Source organism: Trichosurus vulpecula, chromosome 6, assembly GCF_011100635.1.
Source record: "Trichosurus vulpecula isolate mTriVul1 chromosome 6, mTriVul1.pri, whole genome shotgun sequence".
Classification (NCBI taxonomy): Eukaryota; Metazoa; Chordata; class Mammalia; order Diprotodontia; family Phalangeridae; genus Trichosurus; species Trichosurus vulpecula.
In genome coordinates, this window is record NC_050578.1 from 77,144,145 (window position 1) to 77,159,525 (window position 15,381).

Sequence of the window (15,381 nt, forward strand, 5' to 3'; positions counted from 1 at the left end):
ATTAGGGATATTATTATCACCATCCTCCTCCTCTTCCTCATCATCATGTATAAATGTGTTTGCTTATATATATATATATATATGTATATATGTATATATGTATATATGTATGTACACACTGTGCCAAGATTACTTGGCTTAACTGCTTTACATCCCTCAGAGTGAAGGAGAGCATTTTTAGTTGCACAATTGAAGCAGTTATGTGGGAGCAATGAATAGAATGCTGAGCCTGGAGCCAGGAAGATCTGAGTTCAAATCCACAGACACTTATTAGCCATGTGGCCTTGGTCAAATCACTTAACATCTGTCTGCCTCAGTTTCTTAATCTGTCAAATGTGGTTAGTAATAGCACCTACCTCCCACAGCTGTGGTAAGGATAAAATCAGATATTTGCAAAGCACTTTGCAAATCTTAAAATGCTATGTAAGTACTAGTTATTATTATAAAATTATAAAAAAAATAAAATTATAAGAAGCAAAATCATATCCTTGTTCATATTATAAGAAAGGGGATTTAGAACTACAGGAAACAAACATTACAGAAGGCACTGCATATCAATTTAGATTGTTTTTTTTTTCTCTCCTGCCAATTTTCATCCACTTCTGTGTTTTTGTTTTCCCAATGTGTTCACTTCTCACTTCTTTAGAGACTTTCTATTACAGATACAAATTTTCCTATTCTGTTATGTGCATTTAAAATTTTACATTGAGTGCTGTCATTTCTACATTGAGAGTTCTCATTTCTGACCTAAATTCGTTCCAAATTTCTTAGGAGTTTTTTTTTTTTGAGCCATTCTGAGTTGTCCATGATGTTTGGCGGTCCATGGGACTTTGTTTTTTATCAGGTACCATTGGTTCACCTTCTTTCATATTATGCTATTTACTAATCATATGTCAGTTTCTCTTTGCAATTTTGCTTATTTTTCCTCATGATTTTTAGGATCCTCTTGTTTATTGAGGCCTTTCTCTCGATACCTTGAGTGGTCCAACATTTTCCTTCTAAAATTTCCTATTTACTCTCTGATCCTTCCTTTACTGATGATATAAACTCTCCAAGGCTGGACTATGGGACTCCCTCAGCCTTCTCAGAGGGCATATTGGGTTTCCCATCCTGGGTCCCTACTATGAGTAACCTCTGGGGTATAGGCTGGTTCCAGGTAGGTTTCAGTTTGCCTTTCCCTCAGACCTGATCCAGTCTCCTCTGTTGACTAGCTTTCACCCAGTCTGATGCTCCCTTGCCCTCATGTGTCTGGGGTAAAAATCAACAGTTGGTTTTGGGGAGAGAGAGGAGAGTGGAGCAAGTTGAATAAAGTCATTGTTGCCATGGGGGTACCTACCCTAAGTGATCGTGGGTTGATAACCAGTCTCAGCTTCATTTCCAGCCATCTTTCCCTCAGGCCTAAAATAAATATCTGCACCACATATTTTCTGTCAACCCAACTCTTTCCTCCACTTTCCTCATTTCCTGTGCATAGCTGGACAAAGTCAATGTTTGCTGTTTCTTATAGAGTGGGAGGGACCTGGTTCTTTGGGCAGAGACATGATAGCGCTGGGGCTCCCTACCCTAGGACAGCTCTCACATATGTTTTCAACCTAGCTTGTTTTTGCTATCCCAAGCAAGGTGGGAGGGGAGGCGGGGGGGAAAGGGACACATAATCAGTGCTCTAAGTATGAAAGTTCTCTGGTATATTTCATAAAATTTCTTCTTATCTTGTTTTTATACATTAAGAACTTAGTTCTAAGTACTCTATATCTGGTGAGCAAAATTATTTTGTTTGGTAGTAGGAGGGTAGAAGAGGGTTATAGAGTTGGTCACACATCCCCTATACTCCTTTTATTATACCATACCACCTTTGTGACCTGCCATCATTAGGGAATAGATACTCAGATTAAACAAATAGAGATTAAGGCAGACATATAGTCCATACATGTGCAGCACAGCCTCTGGATTCATTCTCCCAACTCATGCTTGGATAGTAACTTGGGTTCCCAGCAGGCAGCTCCTACTTTTCTATTAATGTTGGTTTCTATTAATATTGTTTACAAACCCCCATCCAGTGTGCTCCCCAATATTACTTAACTACTTGATATCTTCCCAATATAATTTACTCAATTAATATCAATTAGCTTTTAAAAAGAGCTATTTCCTGAAAAGATACAGCAAGGACCGAAGTATAACAGCATCTCTCAACCCAAGGACACACTTGGTCCCTGGGGACAATGAGATCAGACTTAAAGGGATTGGTACACAGTATTCCCCATTCTTCCCCAACTCTGGGCAGGTGCTTTCTTGCCCTGGGAGTCCCTATCAAGTTTATTTCTGGATATGGTATAGCTGGGCAACTAGATGGCACAATGGATAGAGCACTGGGCTTGGAATCAGGATGACTCATCTTCATGAGTTCAAATCTAGCTCCAGACACACTTACTAGCTGTGTGACCCTGGGCAAACCATTGCCTATCTGCCTCAGTTGCTCATCTATAAAATGAGCTAGAGAAAGAAATGGCAAACCACTCCAGTATCTCTGCCGAGAAAACTTCAAAATGGGTCATGAAGAATTGGCAACAACCAAGCAACAAAACAACAACAACAACGTGGTATAGCTGATGGATGAGTCATTTCCTTGTTCAACTGGACTCAGTCAAGTGGGTTGCTTGTCTACTCTGCCATCTCTTCACCAGATGGCCACTGATGCCACTGTTGCTAAGACTATTTGTCAGTGGGACCCTTGATGGATCCCCTGGTATCACCACTCACCTGGGCACTACCATTTTGGTATATTCACCCACTTTTGACCAGAAAACAAGAAACACAACAGAAGCAAAAATATCATACGTTCATAGACACGTGGCATCCAGGTTGGGAGAGAGGCAAGCAAAGTTACTGCTCCCCCTTTACCTGGAGGTTTACAGCAGTTCTTTTTCTTCAAAAGGTGTTGGAAAAGAGAATGAGAGATCATCTGCTTGAACCTTTGGAATCCATATGAGGTTCCAGCTAGGAAGTCAATTAAAAGGCATCAATCACCATGCTGACAAAAAAAGTATAAGGATATGAGAATGCATTCTGAAGTAGAGAGGAAGGACTCCTTTGTTACACCTGCCTCCATAAGGATGGAATCCAGGCAGGCATATTGCCCATGCTCTAAGGCCTGGAGCCTCATTGGCCAGTTCCCAATATGGACTACCAATTTTCAAAGAATCAGATGTTATTGAATAATAAATATTTAATATAGATATCAAATGAAAAATTGTGTCATATTTCTTTGATGTTTGAGATGACAAATAGTGTTGGCTCAGTTCATCTAAAGTTAAGTGCTGAGTTGTCTGGGAAGAGGGATTTATGCCAAAGGAAATAAAGAACCAGGAAGTTTCTAAACCAACATTGGCAAATGCCAAATTTAAGTGCCAAAGTTAAGCAAGAATGGTGGGAATGTTTTAGCTCCTTGGAATCATCAATATGAACATTTTAATGCCCTTTGGACTAGAGATGAGTGTGTAAACTGTGGATCAGAATCTGAAAAGTCTTGAGACTCATTGTAATATGAGAAATTTAAAACAAAAATGGAATGTGATGAGGGGGCATCTTTAGAGGCTTCTTACTTATTCCTTTCTCTCTCCCACTCATTTGGATAAGAGACCAAAATAACCATTAAGCAGGAGCTTCAAGGACTCAGATAGAGGCTGCAGACAGATGCTGTCTTTGCTGAGCAGGAAATAGAGGTTTAAAAATAGACATAAAGCCTAGGGAAACTACTTGGCTGGCTGGTTGTTTGTGATCCAAAGACCTTGGTTCTTGGTCAATACCCTCTTTTGGTCAGTAAAGCTCTGAGGACTGATAGACCCTTTATGGTGACAGAAAGCATCCAAAGGGCTTTCCTTAGTGTACATATCCTGGATGTGTGAGGACACTGCCTTCTTATCAGAGCTGAAGCTCTGAAAAGGTGGGGACATCCATGCTGGTACTATATCGGTTAATTTAATGCCAGGATTTAGAATGGAAAGCAACCTGAGAGTCAAACTTCTTCAGGTTGTAGATGAAGAAACCAAGTCCCAGGGAAGCTATGTGACTTGCCCATAGTCAAACAGCTGGTAAGGAAGAAAGCCAGATCTTCTGACAGTCTAGATCCTGTTCTATTTCATCTAAGACAACTTTTATAAATAAATGAAGATCAAGCAAGATGAAGGGAGTTAAAACTCTAAACAGGGACTGGACCTATGATCTAACTGGCATAGAGAACTCCTAGATGAGATAACTCTCTATCAATGCAAGTCAACATCTTCTCTCCATAGTCTATGAAAGTTGTTGAAAGCCCTGAGAAGTTATACGAGAGCTTAGTATGTGTCAGAGGAGGGCCTTGAACCTCCTGGTTTGAAGACCAGCTTTCTAGCCACTACCCATGTTTGAAGTATTTGTAAATGTGTGCTTATGCATATTATGTCTTAAATATTTCTTTTGTAGTAGAGGAAATGAATAATTTCATATATCTCATGCTGCTTGTCTTAAATTACACAAAGCACCATTAATCCTAAAAATAAATCCTATTTATTTGTGAGTGTATCTTACCCCCTTTCTCAGTTGCTATAGATAGTAAGCTTCTTAAGGGTAGGAAAAATATAAAAATGCTTTACATTGTCAATTGCATTGTAAAGTTTACAATGTAAAGTAGTGTGACAATTTTTATCCCTAAGAACCAAGAAAGCCTGAGCCATACTGTAGTAGGACCCCCATTTTGTCCGAAGAGGGATTCATTTCCCCTAAAAGGCAACAAAGCTGACCCTTGGACCTGATTAGCCCCAATGTCCTTTGATGCAGTTTTCTTGTCACCTAAGGGCATAAAAGACCCACATCACATGGTTGAGCCTTTGACTTAGCAATTTCTGAAGACTGCAAACCACAGATCTTACCCTGCTGACCAGATGCATTTCCATACAGAAGGTGGGAGTTGGGAAAGCTAAGTGCCACTTTAACTTGTTGCATATCTTTGCTGTGTTAGGACAAAGCAAAACTTTTTGGTAACTGCTCAATGGCTTGAGAGTACTTTATTTCATCCCCAAATAGACTTTGACCTCCAGGGTGTTGGCATTAGGCATGCCTCTAATACATGCTGTAGCTGGCTAGGAGATCAGTGTTTGTAAGTGATGTGAACAGTGCAGGTCAGAGGTGAAATTGTTGAGCAGTCCAACAAAGCATCTTGATCTTTAGGGACACTATAAAAACTGATGGCTCTGGTTTCGTGTTTTAATTTTATAAATGTGTGCTCATGTATATTGTGTCTTAAATATTTCTTACATGGTAGAGGAAATGAATAATGTCCTATACTTCATTTCTACTTTGTACATTGAAGACCTTTTCTGGAAGGAGCCCTATTTGTCCTTTTTAGGGGAGACTTTAAGTTTTATTTAAGGCATTTTCCTTGTAACTCTGAGGGGTAGGGGCTACATGCCACAGAGTGCAAGAAAAGCTTGACTTCCCCTCTTTTGAGACCAAGAACCCCCAGGACAGAACTCCATCTATGTGAGTCTAGAACCAAATTTCCTTCTCTGTGAGCCTTTTTCCCTTTTCTCCTCTCCACCCCCTACTCACATAACATAAGAATGTCCTACATAGGATAGCACAGAAAATCCAAAAGTCCTGGACAAAATATCATTCCCAAGTTTTTGCATAGATAATTATCTCCCTCCCCACTGCCCTTTTGGCCTCTCTATCCTGACACTTTTATAACAGAGCTTCCCAAGTCTCCAATGGGGCATGTGATTTGTTCTTTGCGGGAGGAAATAAAGTGGGTGGTCACATAAAAGAACAGGGAAAAGAAGAGAACCACATTCTACAAAGACATTCAGGCAGCGCAGAAAAAAAAAATACTTAGCTCAAAGACTGATTTTAATCAGGCAGGTATCTTTGTGTCCCATCTAGAATCCCAGATGGTGGTAGATGGAGATGGAGGTCCCAAGCTTGTTGCTCATCATTGGAAGCTTTGGCGGGGCTGTGATGGGCTGGCAGCTATGCTTGGGATTAAAGAGATGGAAGTGTCATTGTATTGACAGCTGCTCCTGCCTAAACCTTTCATTAGGAACAGAGCAGGCAGGGCAAGTTTCTGAAGGTGCCTGGCTTTTTATCTCCAATTTGGAAGAGCCCATACTTGAAACAGGCCTGTTCCCCCAGGGCTTCTCAACATTTGTTAGTAGATTAATTGGGCTAATCTTTTTAGAATAAAAGGTTGAGAGTCTGCATGATACTGGGGAAGGGAGAAGAGGGGAGGGGCTGAGGAGGCAATAATGGGGACTGGGCTTATTTCAGGAGAAAAGACCAAGTTTCTTTACTGTTCCTGGACAAGTGCTGACAGGTGGGCAATGCTGCTGTAATTACTCTGTTATTGAAGGCTTTGCCAGAAAGACCCTCCACACCCACCAGTAATGAGTCTGGACAGCGCCAGCTGTCAGTCAGGGAGAAGGAGCTCCCGGGGCCCCAGAGCTTGCCATTTTCTTCCCTTGTATGCATAATAAAAAGGGAGAATCTTGAAACAGGTAGTCCTGGCTATAGAAAGCAAGCATTGCCATCATACACATCACAGTCATTTTTATTTTATTCCTTTTTATTTTCCTTTTAGTCTTTCTTCTCAATTAAATAGACTATGTGTGGGATTGTGAGCTGCTTTCTTATGCTACATAAAGTGGTTGGAGTTTGAAATTATCCCAGGAGGAGAGCAAAGCTAGTGACTTATTATTGTCTCATGGAGGAACATTTTGTCTGGGCTAGTCCTGAGTTGAAACATAATGCCCTGGTCAGGTTTGGAATTTTAAGGTGGAGCAAAAGCAGGGCATTGGTGACCAGTGTTCTGCAGGCAGAAAAATGGCTACCTATGGGAGCTTCAGGGAGATATAGGAAATGGGAGAGTCTTCAAGGAATGGAATTGTAGGGGGAGAGAGAGGGAGAGAGAGAGAGAGAGAGAGGAAGGGAGGAGAAAGGGTGAAGAAGGGGAGGGAGGAAGAAAGGGAGAAGACAGATGTAAGAGGGAGGGAGACACAGAAAAACAGGCAAAAACAGAGACAGAGACGGAAAAAGAGAAACTGCAGTTTAGTAGATGAACTTCTCTAACTTATATAAACAATCCCTCAAAGACACACTATTGGAAAGAAAGACTGAATGAAAGAAGGAAAGAAAGAAAGATATACTTACCTTAAGTTATTCATAGGGTTTACTGTCAGCATTTGAAGCAATGGTAGAAAAGGTCCATATACAAGAAGATATCTTCTACATACCTGGAATCAGGAATATTTAAATTTAAATCCAGCCTTGGACACTTACTAGTTGTGTGACCTGAAGCAAGTCATTGAATCTCTGCCTCAGTTTCTGCAACTGTAAAATAGGGATAATAATAGCACTAAACTCCCAGAGTTATTGTGAAGATCAAATGAGATATTTGTGAAGTGCTTTGAAAACCTCTAAGTGCCATGTAAATACATGTAAATACTTCTTCTTCTTCTTCTTGTTACAATGCTATATCATCATCCCAGATCCCAGCCTTGTTCTGGCTCTGGAAAATTAAATTACTCATGTTATTCAAGATGACCTGCAGTTCTCTTGGGCTCAGCTAGACTTTCACAACTTTACTGATTTAAGCTAAGTAACAATCAAGAGTAGGCCAAGCATAGGGGCTAGTAGAATTCCTTTGGTGTCTGGAACGACACATCAATCATGCTAGCTCTCTGTCTACATGCCCCCTGCCTCCTGCCTCCTGCAGGGGGAAGACATTCTAAGTAGCATGCAACCCAGGACAGGCTGAGCAGTTAGATGAGTAAGGATAACAAAATCATTGTGCAAATTCTTTGAGATCCTTGATCACAAATTTAGGAAAAATCTATAAAATATTTAAATAAATACACATACAGAAAGTGGAAGGCTTATTCTAGCTGATAGTCTTTCAATGAAATGCTGTAGTCCTTAATAAAGAATAGCAAATGTATGTGTGATTCACAGATAATCAGGTGATTGAGACACACCCGTACCAATCCCTATTAGACAAGCTATCCATAACCAAGAAGAAGAAATATTACTCCATGGTGAAATAAAAATTGCACAAGTACTAGAATTGTTACTCCCTAGCTCATGGTGAGGGTAAATGGGTCATAACACTTGCTCACGAGAAGTGATGAATGATATGCAATGGTCCATCATTTTTAGTGCACAATCATTGCCTGATTTATTCACATGACTTATGAATAGCTCTTCTGCGCAAACACAGCTGCTCTACCCTGGTGGCCACAAAAATTTCCTTACCTTTCCCTCTATTTTTCTCCTCTTTTTATTGCTATGGATCCAATAAATGTTTGCAAAACTTATTCATCTGAGGTCTGCAAGGTTGTCTCACTTAATTATTGCTATGTTACCAATGCACTGGCCAAAATGAAAGGTCACTTCTCTGTATTATCGTATCGAGACACGTTACATTGCTTTCTTTTAAAGCTCAGTTTACAGTCCTGAGCTTCAAGTCACTGTCATCAGTGCCATATTCAATTAGGATAACCTATGTCTTAGTCCAGCCCTGAGTCCTTCCAAACTCATCTTGGAGTAAGGTAGGGCACCATTCCCTAAATGCCCACTCCCCTGTTGCACAAAGACTTCCGGGTAATGCCAATTGTTTTTCAGTTAAGTCCCAGGAGTTATTCCCAACCATGTCCTAAAATTTTCCAGGGTCATTTCAGCAAGAAGCCTCTCTCTGGTGATAGTAACCACTAAGGCATCAACATGAGAAATGTAGACAATGGTCCCAGTAATGGTCTGGGAAAGTTGTTACCTTGCTGGACTAAGACCATTTTGATTCCCTCAGTATAAAGGAGACTAAAATGACAATCACCCAAATGAAATTTCCTCTCTCAGTGGAAAGTTTTATGTTCTTATCCTATGAATCTTTTTCTCACACAGCTATCACTGTAGTTCAGGTAGCCATCAATTATTTTCTGGACTATTAAATTAACCTCCCAACTGGTCTCTGTTTCCATTCTTTCCTCTCTGCAATGCTTTGTCCACAGGGCTGTTCTCCACAAAACATTCAATGGATAGGGAAACAACATTTTTCAATGGGGAAAATATAGTATCAAGGCCTAACAGACACACACACACACACACACACACACACACACACACACACACATATACATACATATAAAGAATTTGAGTTATGTGGGTAGAATCCAGTACTTGACTTTCATTCTTATGAAATAAATTCATTTGCATGCTAAGCCAAAGAAGACCATAGGAATTTCTAGCCCTAAATTAGATAGTTGTCTGAGATAAAAGACTGTAAACTCAGTTGCAGACATAGTAGTAAAAAGAAATGGCTTAATTATAGCCCTGTCTGTCTTTTTTTTTTTTTTTAGTTAGGTGTGGTAGCTCCTACTTCTTAGCTGTGATTAAAGAGCCGTCAATCTGCCTTTATCAAAGAGAGGCTTTCTAATTACCACACCCTAGAAGAGTTAAGTTCTGCTGGCCAACAGGTGGCTCTGAAGATATGAAGCCTCGAAGGTGGTAGCCAATAGTAATGTCCAGCAGTGACCATTAGACCAACAGAGAGACATGGCCAATAGAGAACAGAGAAGCCTAGAAGAGCAAGAGAGATGGGAAGCATCAGAAACATGATATTCACTGGGGGAATAATAAGCTATGATATAATAAAACCCAATTATAAGCCCAGCAAAGAGCCCTGGAGAGACCAATCCTAGAGAAATCAGTGCAAAAACATCACCAGAAAGCACTCACGGCCCTTAAGCCTCAGAAGTTATGAGCTGACCCTCCATGACTGTGTCTTCACCACATACTTGTTCTGCATGTGTGCCACCATACGTTATCCATAGGCATGTCTGCTTTGCACATTGATGGTATGTTTATTTTTGAGAGAGTAAATTCCAGATCTAAAGGGGAAATTTTCCATTGCAGCTTCTCTTAATGTTGTTGTTCATCCTTCATTTTTGAAAAGGGTCGATGACATCATGGGGTGATGATGTCTTGACTTATATGTGAATTGGATTAATCATCACAATCCAACTGGCAAGATGAAAGTCAAGACCATTGGCAGTGGCTTGGGGATACAGTGGGTGACCTTGGCTCTTCAATGTCTGACCAAGCTCTAAGCTCCCCATAGTGCCTGTTTCAGCTGCCTTCATGACCGTTGAAATAAATTGTTCTCATCCACCCATTCCATCAGGAGGAGGTCTTCACATGCTTGGTGGACATCCCCCTAATGATGGGTTTGACTCCTATCAATTACCTTCAAACTAGCTTAGCCCATCTGCCAGACTGTTTACTAAGGTGTGGCTGCTGCACATGCTACAACTTCTTGGAGCCACAGGTGAAAGCTGGGTGACAAGGGGACACCAAAGGTGGATGAGCAGCCTTGAAAAGGGCTTGGCACACCCTCACACCAGAGGTGCTAGTCCTGCTTGGATACACCATACACCCCTTTCCCTAATATACCATGTCTTTCATTTACTGCTTTAAACTATATCCTCTGGTTGACCAGTAAAATTCATTGGTAAGGAAAATTTTTTTTTCTTATATGTAATTGGAAAAGATTTAATGAAATAACTGCCTCAAACACTTACTAGCTATGTGATCCTGGGCAAGTCACTTAACCCTGATTACCTCCTGCTCTGCCCTCCCCTCCATGAAATAACTAAAAATATATTTCAAAAAAAATTTTAATTTAAAGAGTCATTTTTAGGGATTAATAAGCTATGGTTTTTAGTATGTGAACTATTAAAATACATGTATGTATATTTGTAGGTGTTTGCGTATCAACAGAGGCTCTAAAACTCCCATTTTAAGTGGTTGTACCCACAAAATACCTGAAACCTGGGGTAGTTGTTCCTGAGGGCCCTACATGCGACAGGGGTGTACTTTAAGTGCTACATTAGATTTACATTTAAAATTCTCCATAACCTGGTTCCAACTAACTTTTCCAGCTTTATTTCACATTATCCCCTTTTATATAATCTAGGTTCCAAATAGGCTACCCAACTGGTATTTATGCTTCCTAATCTTGACATCCCATATCCCACCTTGTGAAATTCACACAGATTGTCCCTTCTACCTAGAACGAACTCAGTCCTTAACTCCCCCTCTCAAAATCTATATACTGCTAAAGGAATGAATGGGGCAGCTAGATGACACAGTGGGTAGAGTGCTGGGCTTGGCATCAGAAAGACTCATCTTCATGAGTTCAAATCTGGCCTCAGGTACTTACTAGCTGTGTGAGCCTGAGTAAGTCATTTAACCCTGTTTGCCTCAGTTTCCTCATCTGCAAAATTACCTGGAGCAGGAAATGGCAAATCTCTATAGTATCTCTGCCAAGAAAACCCCTCAAATGGGGTCATGAAGAGTCAGACACAACTGAAAAACAAAAACAAAAAGAATGAATATCTAAGGAAAATCTAATAAAATAAAAGAAACAGTAGGAAAATTGATAGCCTCCAATGTTCAATATACACAAATGGCAAAGTTTAGGCAACAAAAAGTGGAACTAAAGATTCTAATGTAAGAAAGGAAATTTGACCTCATAAGTGAAACTTTGTGGAATGAACTCTATGACAGTAATATGGCTCTAGTTTGGTATATATTGTTCAAAATAGCCATGAGAGAGAAAAGGGAAGAAGGGAAGTTCAGAACAGCATTATATTTTAAGATCTATGGAAAGCTCCCGGTCATAGTGCAAGGATATCTGGTACGTAAAACAAGTACTATAGAAAAATGGAGAAGTGCCAATCATTTTTTTTTTCCACAATACAACTCCAAAATTCCATGAAGTAGAATTTCTCCAACTATAGGTTAAAGCATAAATTCTTTTTTTGTGTGTCATGGACCTCTTTGGCAGTTTGATGAAACTTGTGGAGCCCTTATGAGAATTTTTTAAATGCTTATGATAAAATATATAAGGATTACAACTAAAACCAATTATACATACATACATATATATATATATATATACACGTGTATATATATATATGTATATACACACGCATATTTTAAATCCAAGGCACATAGTGTTTAACAATTCTAATAACAAAGAGCAAATTGTGTAGGTGACCACAAGAAAGACCTTCAAGTATCAAGAAAAAGAAATTCAAGTAAAACAAATTTCATTTTTATATATTCAGTATATTCTCTCTATATATGTATATATATACGCATACACACACACATACTAAATAGCCAAAAAGTTTAAGATGGGACCCAAAATGATATGCTACAAAATCTGAGCATATTCATCAATAAAAAAGATAGATGTGAAACCAATTATATTGAAATACAGTTATCAAAATATTTTTTTCAAATTTGGACCCCAGGTTAAAAACACTTGGTATAATGTAAGACTTTGTTTTAGTTTATGTATTGAAAAATATGTATGCAATATGGACCTACTATTACAAAATGAAAAATTAAATGTTGAGAAACACCCTGAAGAACAAGAACTAATGAATTTTTTAAAGTTGATTTACCTCCTCAGAATCTTTACTTTCTCTCCATAAATAACTTTTTTTCTGTAAATCAAGTGAAATTGGTAAGGATGGTAATGAGACCAACCAAGATTCCTTTTCACTTGAAAAGGATGTTGAAATTTATGTCCAGAAGAACTATTTAAGAATGTGAACAATGAAGAATATCTAGATTTTAAGTCTTTTCATAGAAAGGAGCAAGTTCCTGTACAAGGCATAAAAAGTACAAAAGAAGATTGGCAAAATGTATTCCCCAGAAGAAAAGAAAAAAAGAAACAACCAAATACAAAGATGACCATGCTAATTCAAGAGCATATAAGAGAAATATGTATAAAATAACTATATAGAGAATAATTTTGCATATATACCTATTTGTGTCTAATGGTAGCCATCTCTAGGAAGGGATGGGGAAAGGATAGGAAAAAAAGAAGAAAAGAAATTTTCATAATAATTTTGTTATACATTTGAAAGGAATAGCAAGTTATGTTTAGTAGATTTGCACTTTTATGTACAATCATCTTTTTTATTGTACTGTTATGGAAATGCTTGTTTTATTCTATAAATATGTATTAATATAAAATAAAATAAAAGGAATAAAAGGGTTCCCAGTGTAATTCATGCTGCTAGTCTGTGGTCAAAGTAATATGGAAGAGTTCCCATCCTTGTAAAGAAAAATTTAAGTGTGGAAAGGGGAAGGGTGTACTCTTAAGACATTGCCCCCCTACAAGACATTGTATGTGAAAAAGTCGAAGAGGAGAAACTCAAAAGTATTTGCCCGATGTCATTACATGAAAGCTTTCCTTTCTGTGCTGTTTCTATTGCATTGTCTTGTGAATTCAGGTTTGATTACTATAGATCTGATACATTTTTTGAGGTTTTTAATAGTAGAGATGTTTATAGAAAACAACTACTCTATTGTTAGTGACCAAGATCATGTGACCCTGGCAATTGCATTTACAAACAATACATTTTATTGATGGCTTTTGTCTTTGCGACACAGTTATTTCAACATTTAACCACTTTCATGATAAGTTTAAAACAATAAACAAAAAATTATATACAGAGATGCCATCTGACAAGGCACACAATAGTCTGTCCTAGTATCTGACAATGGATACAACATTCTGTTGTAGTAATCCACCATCTTTCTACTCAAAAAAAAAGGATTCTTTAATGGTGAAATTTCAAATATAGTACACATTAACTGGCAATGTATGGGGGCGCAGAAGTGATTTCTCATCGCGTAAGTCATCACTTTCACTTGATTGTGAAGACTGTATATGATTTTAAGAGCAAGAATTCAGTGGGGTAAAGGATCTTCCCTAAAGCCTATGTCTCCTGATGGGCTTTTGATCCGATCAAAGTGCAGTGGAGTATGGGGGGAAAGAGGTATTAGGTGTGAACTAGTGGGGGTAGGGGATGGCATGGCAAAGTGGGAGGAGTGATTCAACAGCAGACCAGGAGTATAAAAGGTCACAGGTCTCAAGGAGCCCAGCCAAGGTAGAGCCCTTTGGGAGCTCCAGCTCTCTGTGTTGCTACCATTGGAACACCACAGTAACCTGAGGGCTCATCTGTGGGGATATCAGATCCTCTCTAAGGCAGCTGAACATGGGCCATCTCCAGTTGCCCTGACCTCTATCTTGCCACTAGTCCCAGATGGCTGTGGAGGAGAAAGTGAGTCTGGTGACTTGGCACAGCCCTCCCTCACTTAAATCCAATTCACTTGCAAGTCATGACATCTCCTTCCTGATGTCATGGTCCTCTGAGAAAAAATGACAAACAAGACAATTGAGCTATGCCCTAGCCAGGTGCCTGCTGAAGGCGATGGAGCACTTGCTGATGGAGTTTCCCTGCCTCCTACTGTGCAGAGAAGAAGATGCTGAGGCTTGGACCTACTTCATGAGGAGAGAGTTAGATAGTTTCTTGGCTCATATTCTTCTGCTATGAAAAATAAGCTCCATGAACTGGAGAAACTTGGAATAACCCATGTCATACACATAAGGCAAAGCCTTGAAGCCAAATTTATAAAGCCTAATTTTATCCAGTTCTTGAGGTACTTAGTCTTGGAGATTGCAGATAATCCAGCTAAAAACATAGTGGGCTTTCCCCCATGAGTAAAGAATTTATTGATGGAAGTTTGCAAGCAGGAGGAAAAGTATTTGTCCATGGAGATGCCAGGATTTCCAGAAGTGCTTCCTTGGTTATTGCACATGTTATAGAAACTTAGAATGAAGTTTGATGATGCATTTACCCCCATTAAAGGAAAAAATTTCTGTGTTTGTCCTAGAACTGGATTTGTCCACTAACTTCAGGAATATTAAGTCATTTATCCTGCAAAATTAGCTGTACAGCTATCACCACTGACATGGAAAAGAGTGATATCTTTTCAATCTGATATTTGTGGCAACTTGAAGCAAAGGCATGAAGAGGAATAGGAACCAGGAACTAACTAAGTGGCAGTTGCATAGACTAGATGATAGTTCCTCAGACAGCATTATGGGTGTTGGAATTCCTCTATGTCAAGGGGAAAAATACATTAGTATTACAAAACAGCACTGAATAGTTTCCTTTCCATTAAAAAAATGAGTGTACAAGAGAACAGTGCCAATGGTTTCAAGGCTGTTTCAAACTCACTAAAAATTCAAAAATAATATTTCAGACCTATGAGAAATTATATTTGGAGAAAAGTAGGTGTCTAGAAAACATTCCTACAAAGTAGTTATCTTTTTGTTAGATAAAGTTTTGGAAGCAATGTGTGGTACTGAAAATGTCTGAATGCTATTCCTTCTAAGGGTTTTAATTAATTTCTATTCTTTTCTTCTTTTAAAAATTCTATTCCATAGCTGACAATGGATTTACTAATGCAATAATGAAGGCTTTCCAGACACAAAAT

The 15,381-nt window shown here is 39.0% G+C and overlaps 1 pseudogene; it reads left to right on the plus strand.

Annotated features, from left to right (window-relative positions):
• The first annotated feature begins 14,312 nt into the window (after window positions 1–14,312).
• LOC118852688 lies at window positions 14,313–14,923 on the plus strand (annotated as a pseudogene).
• Window positions 14,924–15,381: the final 458 nt, after the last annotated feature.